We start from the raw sequence: 13,710 nt of genomic DNA, 5'->3' as shown, positions 1-13,710 counted from the left end.
CAAGGAATTCCATGCCTTGAGTAAGGGTATCCACAAGACTAAGGACCGATTCTGCTTCACCTCAGTGTTACTTTTATGCTGAGCCACCCGCAGCAAAGACATTACGCTTGCTCGGAGCAGTGCATTGGTTCAGGGAGTCCCCAATCCACCGCTGGGGGATTGCCTGGTCCAACCTCCTGCCCAAAGCAGGGTCACCAACAGCAGGTTGCTCAGGGCTGTGCCCAATCAGATTCTGAAAAGTCTGGCTTTGTCATCTTTACTCCCTCCCATCAGGTGGTTATATGCATTTAATGAGATCCCCCTGAGCCCTCTCTCCTCCCAGCTACAGTTCTTCAGTGATTTAGGCAAAGGTGTGAGCAGGATCTGCCTGTAAATGCACAGAAGTATGCATGCGTTTCACCACTTGGCTAGCATTTATGTAGTTAAACTCTTAAAACACAGAGAAGTTATATAACATGACTGATAACCACAGCCATATCCAATTTACTTATATTTTTTATGTAAGATATTAATCTCTATTGAATATTTCCCATTTTCTTCACTTTTGCCCTCTTTTCCAACTTTCCAGATGCCTTTGGCAAAACATGCTTTTCACTTCATGGTAATTCTCACAGTTATCTCTGTATCGTTCAAGGACACGCTGCTTATGGAAAAGATCTTTGTAACTCTCCTCATAAGGTAAAAGTTATAAAGATTAGTATTTCATCAGGGACCTCAAAATGCTGCATATTAAATTTTCTACATTGTATCCCATAATCAGACTAATCTATGGGGACCCAATTCCTTCATTTACCTAGAGCATTCCAAGTAGAAGCTAGATAATATTATTTTCTTAACTGCTGACCAATCATGCAGGGTTTCCAAATTTAGAAGAGAAATAATTTTTACATTGTGAATATGAATTAATGCAAACTAATTGTGCTAAGTTGTTTATTGTGGTTTTATTTTGAATTGCACACAAGTTATGCTTTTGTTCGATAAGGATTTTACATGGAATATGTTTTAAAAAACTTTAGTTGGTACTTCTACCCCAATAGTTCAATCTTTGTAAGTCTTTAATGTTCTTTGCTGTCACTATAAAGAATGAAGTAATTACTTAACCAGGTGTGCTACGATCTGCATAGTCGAAAGATAAACTTATTTTCCAAAAGACTTTGAAGTTAAGGTTACTTACTTTTTAAGATATTTGATGAAAACTCCAGTCTGTTGAATTTACATGTTGGAGAACACCTAAAATATCCTCTTGCTTCAGCGGGGATGAGCTTAGTGCTATTTATAAGTTTCTAAATTTGATATTTGAACAGATGCATATGGAGGAAAAAAACCCTACAACCTGTCAATATCATGGCCAGCATTTAACAAGCACTAACAACAATAAGCAGAAAAGGATAGGAATCTTCAAGGAAAGCAGAACAAAATGAACAAATGCTGTTCTGTATATTTCAACCCAATAATCTAGATTGTAGTTCTGAGCTGCTTTCTTAAGTAAGTATTTATAAAAGCCCTGGTGGAGCCCTCGTGAGGTGGGCTATTAGATATTAAAAAGTTTTAACAACATGTAGTAATACCTGTTAAACGAGTCCGGTAAAGAGATTTACGTGGGAGTGCGATTCTAGCAGATGTTCCTGCGGTGCAGGCAGGCTTACAGCGTTCCTGTGGCTGGCAGCGGGAGCTTTCCATCGCCTGCCTCTTGGGGAGAACGTGATGCTCCCTGGGACCACCACAGCAGGAGGAGGGAAGGTGAAGGCACCACGGGGCCAGGTTCCTCCGCTGGTCCAAGGCCAGGCCCTCATTCTCCAGGCACACTCCCCTGCCCCATCACTTCTCCAGCAGCTTTCACCCACCAAAGCAGCCCCAGGCTGCCGGAGGACCTCTCGCAGTGCAGCACCCACCACGCCAGGATCAGGGCAAGTCTCTGCTGAAAAGGCAGTCAACCCTGCTCTGCTCTTCGATGGATTTTATTGAGTGTGCAGGCGTCAGATTCATGGTTCATTTTTTTCATCCGATGCTCAGCATGATATCCCTTTCCTTACCTGACCCACTACGAATTAGGAAACTCTGTTCTATAGTGCTGGCTACTAGAAAACTTGTAGCACAGTATGGATTTTGAAATAGTATTTACACTTCAAAGACAGCTTTTCTATTTACACATGCTTTAGTATCAGATACTTAACCAGCTGTAACAGATGCTGCCTTTTTCACTTTTTTATTAGATAGTTTCCCAATACGTGCTTGGGCTGGTTAATTTAAAGGAATGGGACATTAAATGGGATGTATTATCAGGCCATTAATTTACGCCTCAGATGCATATTAAATTCTGTGAGGTTCAAGGCCAAATGACTTCCATTTCATTAGGAGAATAATCATGCCCTGTTATTACATGACCTACAGTGCTATGATAGAATTACAATATAGATGCATTTTTAATGAGAAAAAATGAAGTACACCAACTTTACACTCAGTATGTATGTCCAAAAAAGTACCCAGAACTGAAGGATGGTGAGAAGCAGAAAAATGTAACAGCTGCTTCTGAAAATTAAGGGTAAGTATGGTATTTATTACAGTTATTGTTAAGCCTTCCTCATGCCATTAAACTTCTCTCCTGCCATTTCCAGAATAACAATTCATGCTGCTACACCCACCAAGGTGAATTTTCAGTTTCAGTTCTTACCAAACTGCTAACCCCTATAATGTCTAATCATCTCAGTCTAGATGATATGGTTTGATCTTATTTATACCAAATCAGTGGAGTGATATGGGATTAACTTCTATATTTCAAGGTAATTAAGGAAAAAAAAGGCATAGAAAAGTCCTAATTTAATAGGGTAGAGGTTTATGCCTGTTTATTTTATTTACAGAATTGACTTGGTTACTTTTGCTATTTTCTATTAGAAGGAGTTACATACGTATATATTGCATACAAATATATATACATATATGGATACTGGCTGCCAGATAAGAACTGGGCATAATTATCAGACAAGGCACTTCAGAGAAGGAATTTAAATAGAAAAAAATACAATGACTAATAGTGGGGAATGGTTGAAGAATATTTTAACAGCTGTTTAACATATCACAGTTAGAAAAGCAAGGCACCTGAAAATTAAAATTGAAAAGAATTGAAACGTATATATATTTCTCTCCATATATAAAGTTAAAATATAATATACTTTATTATACATATTATACATGAATTATACTTGTATACTACACTAATACCTGTGTATATAGGCATATAAATGGACATCTAAAATACAAAAATGGAAAATAATACTAGGTAGAAATGATGATGCAGAAAATTGATTATAAAATAAAAATGAGATAAGATTAAGTAGTTGACAGAAAAGCAATCAATAGAAACAAGGATTGTCCAAGTGTATTAAAAGCAGACAGACTGATACCAGTACTGCCATTCTCCTATCAGATGAAAAAGTAAAGGGATCAATAAAACAAAAAGACAAAAACATTTAATTAGAAAAGCTCAAATCAACTTTTTAAAATTCTGCATCCAAAAGTTTTAGAACTGGTCAAAAACTTTCTACATTGTTGACTTTTGAAACAATAGGAAAGCCTAAGAAGATCAAAACTAAGTAAGTATGTGATTTTGTAAAAGGCTAAATGAGATGCCCTGAGTAATTACTGGCCCATCACCATGAGATTAATCCTCGCAAATTATGGGCTCAAATAATAAATAACTGAATCGATGCATCCAATCAACATGGGCTTTTGGAAACTAGCTTGTTTCAAACTAATTTATTTTCTAACAAGATTTGTAGTTGGGAAAGGTAACCACTGATGACCTATATTTATATGAGGCATTTTACTTGATTTTGCTTCAATAAATATAGAACCATGACTGCTTAATGGGACAACCATTACACTGATTAAATAAGTGCTATCTGATGTGTCTTGAATGTAATTGTAAAAGAGGGGAGGGTTTCTAATGGTGTTTTTACAGGACAAAAGCTTTATAAACCTTATGTAGCAGGCACTTTGAAGCAAAATCTACCAACCAGAGCCAGTCACTGGGTGATTTAACCAGAATCTGTCAGGAGAAAACAGACAGCAAATAATCAAAAGATCCTCCAAGCTCTTACTCAACGGTAAAACAAAACTCAAAGCAGAAGAGCTTGAAAATTTTCGCAGTGACAGCAAGCAGTGGACTGCAAGAGCAGCTTCCCAACACTGCTAGCAAGTTTCCTGTAAATGGACATTTGATGATCAGATGAGATATTGTATTTTAGTTCAAGTGGGCAATTAATTCAGTAAGGCTCCATGACCTTTGTTTAACCAGAACTACAACCTAGATAGCACAGATCCTTTCTAGTCTTAAAGTCTATGAATAAGAAATTAATGTAATCAGGGGCAGGCCTGAAGACTAAACAAACCATTCTGAGGTGAAAAAAAATATAAGGCTGAAAAGGATCAGGGAGGGACTAGGAAAAACAGATGTGTCCATGATCACAATAGCTATAGCAAGTATTAAGTGCTGAAGTCTGGTGTGGAAGGAGCACACAGTTGATATTTACTGGTACAAGTCAGTTGCCTGAGCAAAGGGATGCCTGAGCTGAGCATTTCTTCAGGTACCTGATATTCAGTCCATCACTGACACACTATATTGGAGAAGGCTGTCACACATGTGTTAACATAAGGAAAAAAGAAATTGTTGCACCTCAAGGCTTTAGAACAATATGTAACCTCACATTCTTTGATCGACCGGTACACAGGATGTTAACAATCTAGGGAAAAAATAAGCTGAATGAGGTCTAATCGTCAAAAATGAACATGAGAGTTGAAGCTGATGAGTATAAAAAAGATGAACAGAGTTGATGAAAATGTGAGCATTTCTACATGAAATTAAAACTTTCTTCTTAACTAAACTGCTAGAGTTTCTTTTACCTACTTTTTCCATCTTTCCTGAAAATGAAAATAGACAAAGCAGGAAAAAATGAAATGTGAACAGTTTTCATCAGCTTTCATAAGTTCATTTTCAGCTTTTTTGACAAAATGTGGTCACTAAAATTTTTTTTTTTAAGTGTAATAAAGCTTTTTTAAAAAATAGATAACACAAGATTAAACGGGATAAGAGAGAAAAGACTATAGTATTCTGGCTATAGAATCAGCTATATAACCCTATATTTATTACTTAAAGTTAACTGATGAGTACAATGAATCCATTATAGTAATTCATCAATTATTCTATAGGTTTTTTCAAATGTAAAAATTAATCACATTAAGGATTATCAGTAAGCCTTACGCTTAATTACTTACATTTACAGTCCCCATTAATAATTTTATAAGTGTGACATTATTAAAATATGTTACTAAAGAAGAGAGGAAAATTTAATTGCAAAGAAATATACCATTTACTACTTCTATGAAGTAATTTTTTACCAAATTAATTCTTTATATTATCTAAAGTGTCTAGTAAATTAATTTTATGCATGCAAGCCTCAGACACATCTACTGTAACACCCTAATTCTTTTCTGTGACAGGTAGAGGCAAAAAAAAAGAGGCAAAAAAAAAGTGAAATCCAAAGCTAATAGCCTTTTTTTTTTTTGTGCTGAACAAGTTTGCTAGACTTGAACAAACAAGGAAGAAGTTATGGGTTCCTGCACGAATAGTTTTACTTATCAATACCCACTAGCAGTCAAAACCACAATTTTGCTGTTAGAGATTATTAGGAAAGGAAAAGACAATAAATCAGACAACTAATTATACTACTGTATAAATCTGTGATTCACTGACAACTTGAACACTGTGCACAGTTCTAGCTCCCCTACCTCAGAGTGTGTTTAGCACTGTGGTGATGTGCGGAGAGAAGGGCAGGGGAGCTGTTTATGGAACAGGCTCCATGTGAAGAGCAACCAGGTCAGAGAGGAGTCCTTGAGCTGGGAGAGCAACAATTAATAGTGGTTTAGAAAATTATGAGTGGCATGGACTGGTGGGTAGGTATAAACTGTTGACTCTTTCTTCTGAAAGGAGAACCCACAAAGTGTTGGTATTAGGTTCAAAGCAAAGAAACAAAAAGTTCATGGGTGACAGACCTGTGGAACTCCTTGCCAAAGAAGTTATACATGTTCAATATTTATATGGATCTGGAACAAGTCCATGAAAGAGAAATCCACCAAGAATTACTAAATGCCCAGGAACAGTATGCAGCTCAAGAAGTCCATCACCTAGTAATAATAGAAGACTAGGAAAACATTTGGGGGAAGCATTCATGTTCTCCCCATGCATTCAATCCCTGTCACTGCTGAAGAGGAGACTTTCTGTTTTGACTTACATGGCCATTCATAGTCTTTATACATGCAAAGGAGGAAAGCAACCCAAAAGGACATAGAGACAAATCTAAGAAAATGGCAGAAATCCACTGCATGAGACCATAACATACTTAATTCTATGTGGGATGGATTTGTTGACTTCCAACACTTAACCAAAACTGCTGCTTTGTTTGGCTTCAACTATACCTCTCCTTCCACACAGTTTCTTACTTCAGATTGGAGTCCTTGTTCTCATGTCTGTTCTGAGTTAGCTACCTTTCAGCTTCTGACTCATAATACATATCTTCCCCATCCAGCTTTTTTTCTACTGGAAGCAGCAGAAAAATATCTAAAATTGTTTTAACTGATCTGCTCAGATTAATGACTTCCAAAAAAGCGAAAGGAACTTTTCTTGATTTTTCCAGAGTTTCTCAGCTTAATCTCTTTCCTGTATAACACTTCTGTACTAGGATTGCTGGAGAAAAAAACAAAATTTCTGTGCTTCTTTGCCTTATGGACAAAATACCTTGAAGAGTTAAGTTTCTGTTCCTTGGAGACACTGCCTTAACAGGGATATGCCAAAGAAAAGCTTTACAAGTCTGCTTTTAGCATTGATGTTTCTTATGAGAGGAAAGATAATTTTGAGAGAAACCTTAGTCCTATGGTATCAGAACCAACAGCCTGATTGACAATAGATTAATATCTTGTGGTTGAATTCTTTAATATCTAATACGCACCAAGACAGAAACTTCAGTTGAAGCTTTTTTTATGGCTGAATTACATGTAATAACATGTTCTTATGTTGATCCTATGGTGTCTAATAAGCATGAGTTGTGGTGTAATTTTCTTCTCAATGGAGGTACTAACAAGATTTCTTACCTCCTAGTAGTGCTTCTTCTCATGAAATTTGTAGAAACTTCATTAGCATTAAGAGCTCTGCCTCTCTCTTCAACATATTCAAAATCAGCCAACAGATTTTAAAGTTGTTGTGGAGAATGCCAAAGCAGGTAGATAAGCAGCATGGTACAGCAGTCTTGTATTTAGAGGAAATACAGATTTTTATGTAATAAAAAAGACAGTAACATCTTAATTTAAACGGTTTTTTTCCCTGTATCCCCATGGGTCAGTCTAGTGCAGTTTCTTTCAAATCTTGTGGAGAGATCAAAACACAGAGGCATCAAAGTACAGTACAGATTTATACTCCAGGAGGGCTCAATTTGAAATAAAGATAAATTATGGTCAAGGAGGAAGAACAGAAAAGAAAACTTGTTTCTTGAGTTAACAATAGTGAACATATAGAAAATACAGCAATTTTTTACTGTTTTGTAAGGCTTTTACTCAAAAGATTGTGAAGGCTTTTATGCAGGAAGTTGGCATTGTTGCTGGGAAAGAAATTTTAAACTTTTGAGACGTAGGACAGAATTTTTTCTATTTTTCACAGAAATGCTGGTTCTGTGGCAAGCCTTATGCAAGACTATGGGCAAGACTGAAACTAAAATATAACCTTATTTAAACAAACACAATGAAGATATTCAACATTTGAGAAGCATGTGGCGTAGTATCTGCTTTTCTCAGGGCTTAGTGGAGTAACAAACCCGCATCCTGTGAAATCATAATCATTCTTCTGAAATTGGACTGGGAACACGAGAGGTGGTAGCACTTCAGCAAAAAAGTTTCTTCTGTGTGGAGGTCACAAAGCTCCTAAGGACAAACTGTAATTATTTCTTTAGAATAAGCACACACAGGCTCTGTATGCCATAAAGGTTTCAAAAGAGCACCTACAGCGTTTTGTGTCAATAATCTATGGTTCACAAGCTTCCTAAAGGGAATATTAACTCTGGAAAGTAAGTTCTACTTTTTGGAAAAACACATAGATGAATGTGGCATCCTTAAAGGGCTTCTCAGGCAAAATTTCAGCTTCCTTCCTCTGCCTAGAATAAATACGGACAGAGGAGCGTAGCTAGGCTTGGAGCCAGATAAGGAGCAGAAAAAAGGTGTTGGTGATTTGTACAACATGCAATAGGCCTCTGGAGATATCTGCTGCTTTGCTCTGGTTATTTTACACATATAGGGGTGGAATAGGACAGAAATGTTAAACTGTTAAGATGTTAAATGTTAAAATGTTAAAAGAAAAGCACATGGTAAAAGCCTCTACTGGTTGCCATTATTTTGCTCCCACAGGAGGGGAGGAAAGTTGAAATAAATCCAAATCTTGGAAATAAACCTATATCACCAGAGAAAGATTTTACTAATAATTAATCTGGGCCTCCTAATGAATTTCTATTTATCTGAGTATATCCTGACCTTGGAAGAAGTCAGACAGATGCCACGTGGATCCTGCGAGTTACTAAAAGGAAGGAAGGGGATAGCGGCACCGGGTCTATTCCCTTCTGCACCAAAACCTGCCGTCACAAACGAGACCCTCCTGGGCCCAGACCATTTCGAATGGGAAAATGATAGACAAACTGCATTTGTGCCAAAGCAAATTCCACACATTGACACAAAGCTGGATGCCAAAATGGAGCAGCAGGGATCTGTGACTTCAGGATTCATCCCAGCTGAGGTCATCCAGGTTGCACGCTTGTCGTGTCACTGAGTGTACGCTCCAGCCGTAATCCAAGCAACGGATTAGTGCCTGTAATTAAAGGCCTTATATAATGACCTTATAAATTTGTAAAATCTTAAGTATATGGGCTTAGACTTTCTGTGCCTTTTATTTTCAAAGCAATGAAAATTCAGTTAAAAAATGCTCACTATCTTCTGAGAAACATTTTAGGAAAAGATAAGATATGGTTTATGAAAGAAAAAGTATTTGATCAAATATGAAAATCAATGAGCAGAACTAATTTAAATCATACCTGTAAAAAGAATCTCACTCTCAATGCTTTCAAACTTTTCAGACTTCACAGTTAACATTTGCTTAGACCAGGTTTTATGTGTTGTTACTCTATATCACAGTAGCCATTATAAGAGTTGGATATAGAAACAAGGTAAAATTTATTGGCTATAAAAGCCAACAGCAGAAGCTCAACAAACATGGGGACAAGGTATCTTTGTCAGAGAAAAGTTCCACAGCAAAATAAATAAAACATAAATAAATACTACAACTATAGGCGTACAAATATCAGAGTCAAAATTCTAACAGGTGAATTGCTTTTGGAAGTGCTTATTGAAATGATCGCTGTTCATTATTAGCTTTATTTTAGCATCAAGCTAACAGTCTTCTAGGACAACTAAGAAAGGAAAAAATGTAAAAATTTTCTGGCAATGTTTACTAGAGTCCTTACTGTATATCAGTTTTCTCCTTTTAAAACTCCTTTCTGAAGATAAAAAAAGAAAAGCATGTAATGAATTGTATTATTACGCAATTCTTATTTATTGCTATAGATTGAAGAAGTACCCAGAAATAGATCATGTAATTTTCAGAGACATTCATTTATCTGGCTGGACAAGTCATACAGCATAGATATTCCTAGCTCATGGGAAACATGCATAATAAAAAATTAAACACAATGGTACAGACGACTTGCATTCTTCTATAGTAACTGAAAATAAAAAGTAAGGCTACAACTGTCATTCATAAGGTACCATATTTTAAAAAACAAATCCACAAAGCTGTCCTTTGGAATACCTTTAATACTTATGTCCAATATGAACAATCCTTTCTCTTCTTCTCAGAAACAATTTCTTTATTTTCAACTCTTGTTAGGCAATAACTGTAAAGAAGATTTTAATTGTCCCTTCTCCACAGCTGGATGATCTAGCTTTCTACCACAGAACTTAATGAGAGAGAAAAGCAATTAAAATTGGGATTAATGACCTTGGCCTGATCTATGTCTGGAGGGAATTGAATAGAAGTAGCAAGGAACATGGATTTTGTTCCTCCAGATATGGTTCATATGCCCTGTTTGATTACTGTTGTCATCCTCAGCACTGTCCCATACATTGGGATCTCATGTTTGTTCTTTTTTGCTTCTGGAAGATAAGTTAAGAAAAGATGGTGAGAGAGACACTAGAGTTAAAAAGGAGGTAACGAATGGCAAGAAAAACGATGGAAGGGATGGAGGCTGGGATTCCTCACACTGGTGAGAAGGCAAAGCGGGGCATGACCCAAGAGCAAAGGGAATAGACTGCCAAGCCTGCATGCTCCCAGTAAATAGTACCTCCTTCTACTGCTGCTGAAGGACAAATATTGGGCTGGGCAAACCATGCATCTCATCCAACGACGTGTTTCTTATGTTCTTACTACTTTCAGCTACTGTGGGAAATTACCTTAAAGTATATCTTTAATCAATGGAAAGATGGGGGTGATTTAGGTCTATCGAGTTATGTAAGATTTTGTTCTATCAGACGTATGTGGAAATTAAAGTGAGGCCATTTTTTGTGGATAATCAATTTAGCTATATTAACCTGTATACATCCCCTTTGATTTTCTTGACTTTAAGAAATGCTAGTGTTCCCATCAACCTCCTGCTTCCTGCTACCGCTGTATGCTGTATTTACACAGTGTGAATTGGCCCGCAAGATTTGCTGATGCTTTTTTGAGAGAAAAACCTAGCAGCTCACGGTTCACTAAAGTGTTGAGAGCTATTGTATGGTTGTGCGGGTGGCTGAGATGGCGGGAAGCGATGATGAACCTTAAGATTTGCACTACAGAAACCCATCAGATATGTTCTGCATATCTGTCTATCATAGTATTGCTAAGCGCACAGGCCATGCAATCCCAGGCTGGCTAGCTTTCCCTTTTCTAGAAGAATCTAAAGTCATTCTTTTAACATCTTGGCAAAGTTATTTTCTAAACCTCTTAGTATCGTTGTTCCTATTCTCTGGAGTTCCTCCATTCAGTCAGAAACGTTTCGAAGCTGTGCTGCTCCAAACTGAATGCTAGTTTTGAGAAAATGTTCTTTATTTGCTAGGCCTGTCATGGGAACGTACGGAGTCCCCGAGACATCTGTATGGAAGGAAGCAGAATGACTGCAGTATCACATTCCTACAAATATTCCTGGTTAATGCAATTGTGACTCCGACTGTTTTTATAACTATCAAATACAAAGGAAGGGTTAACCTCCGGTAACAGTTGGGCAGCAGATGGAACGGATCCAACCACAGAAGACAAAAGACCTCGGGGTGGGGAGAAATGGGGACGTGGCAATGTGCCACAGCACGCCACACCGCATGGCGCACAGAGATTTTGGTCCTACAGCACACAGCCAAGGAACCCCCGAAAGAGGGACAGGCAGCAGACGTGTCCTGGAAGGAAGCCTGATGAACTAGCGGCTGCAGCAGACAGTGACTGTCTTACGGACAGCGACGGCAAAGGAAATACCTGTTTTCCTGGGGAGCTTAGTAACACAGGGTTTGCTCAGACTTGCACATCGGGCCAAAAGGCCAATACCTTAGAGAAACTGAAAATATACCAAAAGCTCAACAGGCTGCAGTAGCTCGGAAATTGTCTTTTGAAGGTGGAGATGGACCAGGAGCTCTTCAGGATGGCTGTCAATATTAACTATAAATATTAACTACAAATATACAGGTGCATGGGAATCACTGCTTGTGACAATGTAGCTGTAGCTTCCTGTAAGAAGCAGAGATTGTCAAAAACCCTGCTGAAGTTGAAAGTGAGCTGCATACTTTGATTTCCCCCCCGTATTCATCAGGCCAAGCAGCCTGTGAAAAGATAACTATCTCACTTGATGTAATTTTCTCCATGAATCCATCCCATCTGTTTTCTTTTTTTTTTTTTTTTTTAATAGACATTACAAATTAAATAGCACTAATGTTTTTCTGGGTATCACAGTGAGTGATTATCAGGTCTTGCTCTTCTCCCTTTTAAGTCTGTCCTTCTCTAATGAGACCTGTCTGTCTTCCACGACATCTCAAAGACAAACAATAATGCAAATGGACTATCTGTCTCCTCCGTAGACTCTCACCCTTCATAATCTAATTCTTTCAGTGCCACAGAACAGGCGCTTTTAGGAGTAGGTAAAATACACTGATCAGTGCATGCCTGAGCAGACCTCTGCCATTCCGAAAAGGCATCTCCAGGCCTTGCATATTACAGAGTACACAGCATAATATAGTTTAGCAGCAACGTTTACTCTCACTAAAGCAGAGGTAATTAAAATCACAACATGTACAGAGGCACTTACAGTTCTATATCAAAGGCAAACTTGTAGAAAAACCCCAGGTTTAGTACAAAGTAAGACAAAAAATGTGGAATTGATTATCACTTTGATGTTGCAGGTTCTGTACTGTTCAATATATCTTTAACTAGTAGGTACCGATTCCCACATACTGCTGGTAGCTGAAAAGCATTGCTGCTTCAGTGACCTACCCACTCTTTGCCTGACTGAGGTAATATTTTAAAATAAAATTAATTTTTAATTTAATAAAATTAATTTAACTAATATTTTCATACATACAGCATTGTTGTTTTTTTTAAATAATTTGTTCTTTCTTTTTTTCTGCTTTCTGTTGAACCAGGCAACTATTGTGATGATATAAATGTAAAATAACATGAGGTTATATATATATAACCTAATACTAGGTTATAACAAGGTTATTTTTGAAGTGAATTTTGTCCTGAAAGTCAGTTCACACTGACTTACGTTCGTTGAATGTCCCTATGAAAAATCAGAATCAGAGCTGCTAATTTGGAAAAAATCAGGTCAACTTGCAAGTAGTGTAAAAAAGCCATAGCCTTTCTCCACATTGGTGGAAGATAAGGAAAATACGTGCAATATGGAAAAGATAGAGAGTGGGTTTTTTTAACGTTTATGAGGCCCCATCCTTAGAAGAGATTGTTATTATTTTTAAAATATTCAGGCAACATATTTACTGAACAGTTAAAAGAAAGACAGAGGCTCACTTTTATGTTCTACAGCTAGGAACCCAAGCACAGAAAATCAATCTTCTATAGTAACGAGCCAATCTGTTGCCTTTCCTAACTCTGTTTACTCATACCTAATTACAGAACGTCTTTTCCAGTATTCCTATTCAATATTAACTCAGAAAAATAATCACTGAATTACAGAAAGAGCAAAACATCAGCTGAAACAGAACAGCTCTGACTAAAGGAAAGAGATGAAAAATGGTTCCTGTACTAAATAAGGTGCAATATTTTAGTCCATCCCATATAAATGGAAGAAAATACAAGGCAAATAATATTCCATTTATTGATTTGTCATTTACCGAGTCCAGGCATCCCAAAACATAACAATTCTACGATTGCACATCAGGCCCTTAGGCTTTCTAACTAGTTTTCTTTCACCATAACTACACACAATGTAACTCACGACCTTACAACTATTAACAGCTTTTAAAAACCAAAACAGGTGTAGAGACAAGACACTACTTTTGTGAGGCATTTTAAGACGTTCTTGAAAAGTACTTTGCTGTCCTTCATCTCATCATTTTGTAGCCAGAACTACAAAATTAATCAAACTA

The sequence above is a fragment of the Phaethon aethereus genome (genome assembly GCF_964289735.1).
Source record: "Phaethon aethereus genome assembly, chromosome: 4".
Lineage (NCBI taxonomy): Eukaryota > Metazoa > Chordata > Aves > Phaethontiformes > Phaethontidae > Phaethon > Phaethon aethereus.
This window is presented reverse-complemented; position numbering follows the sequence as displayed.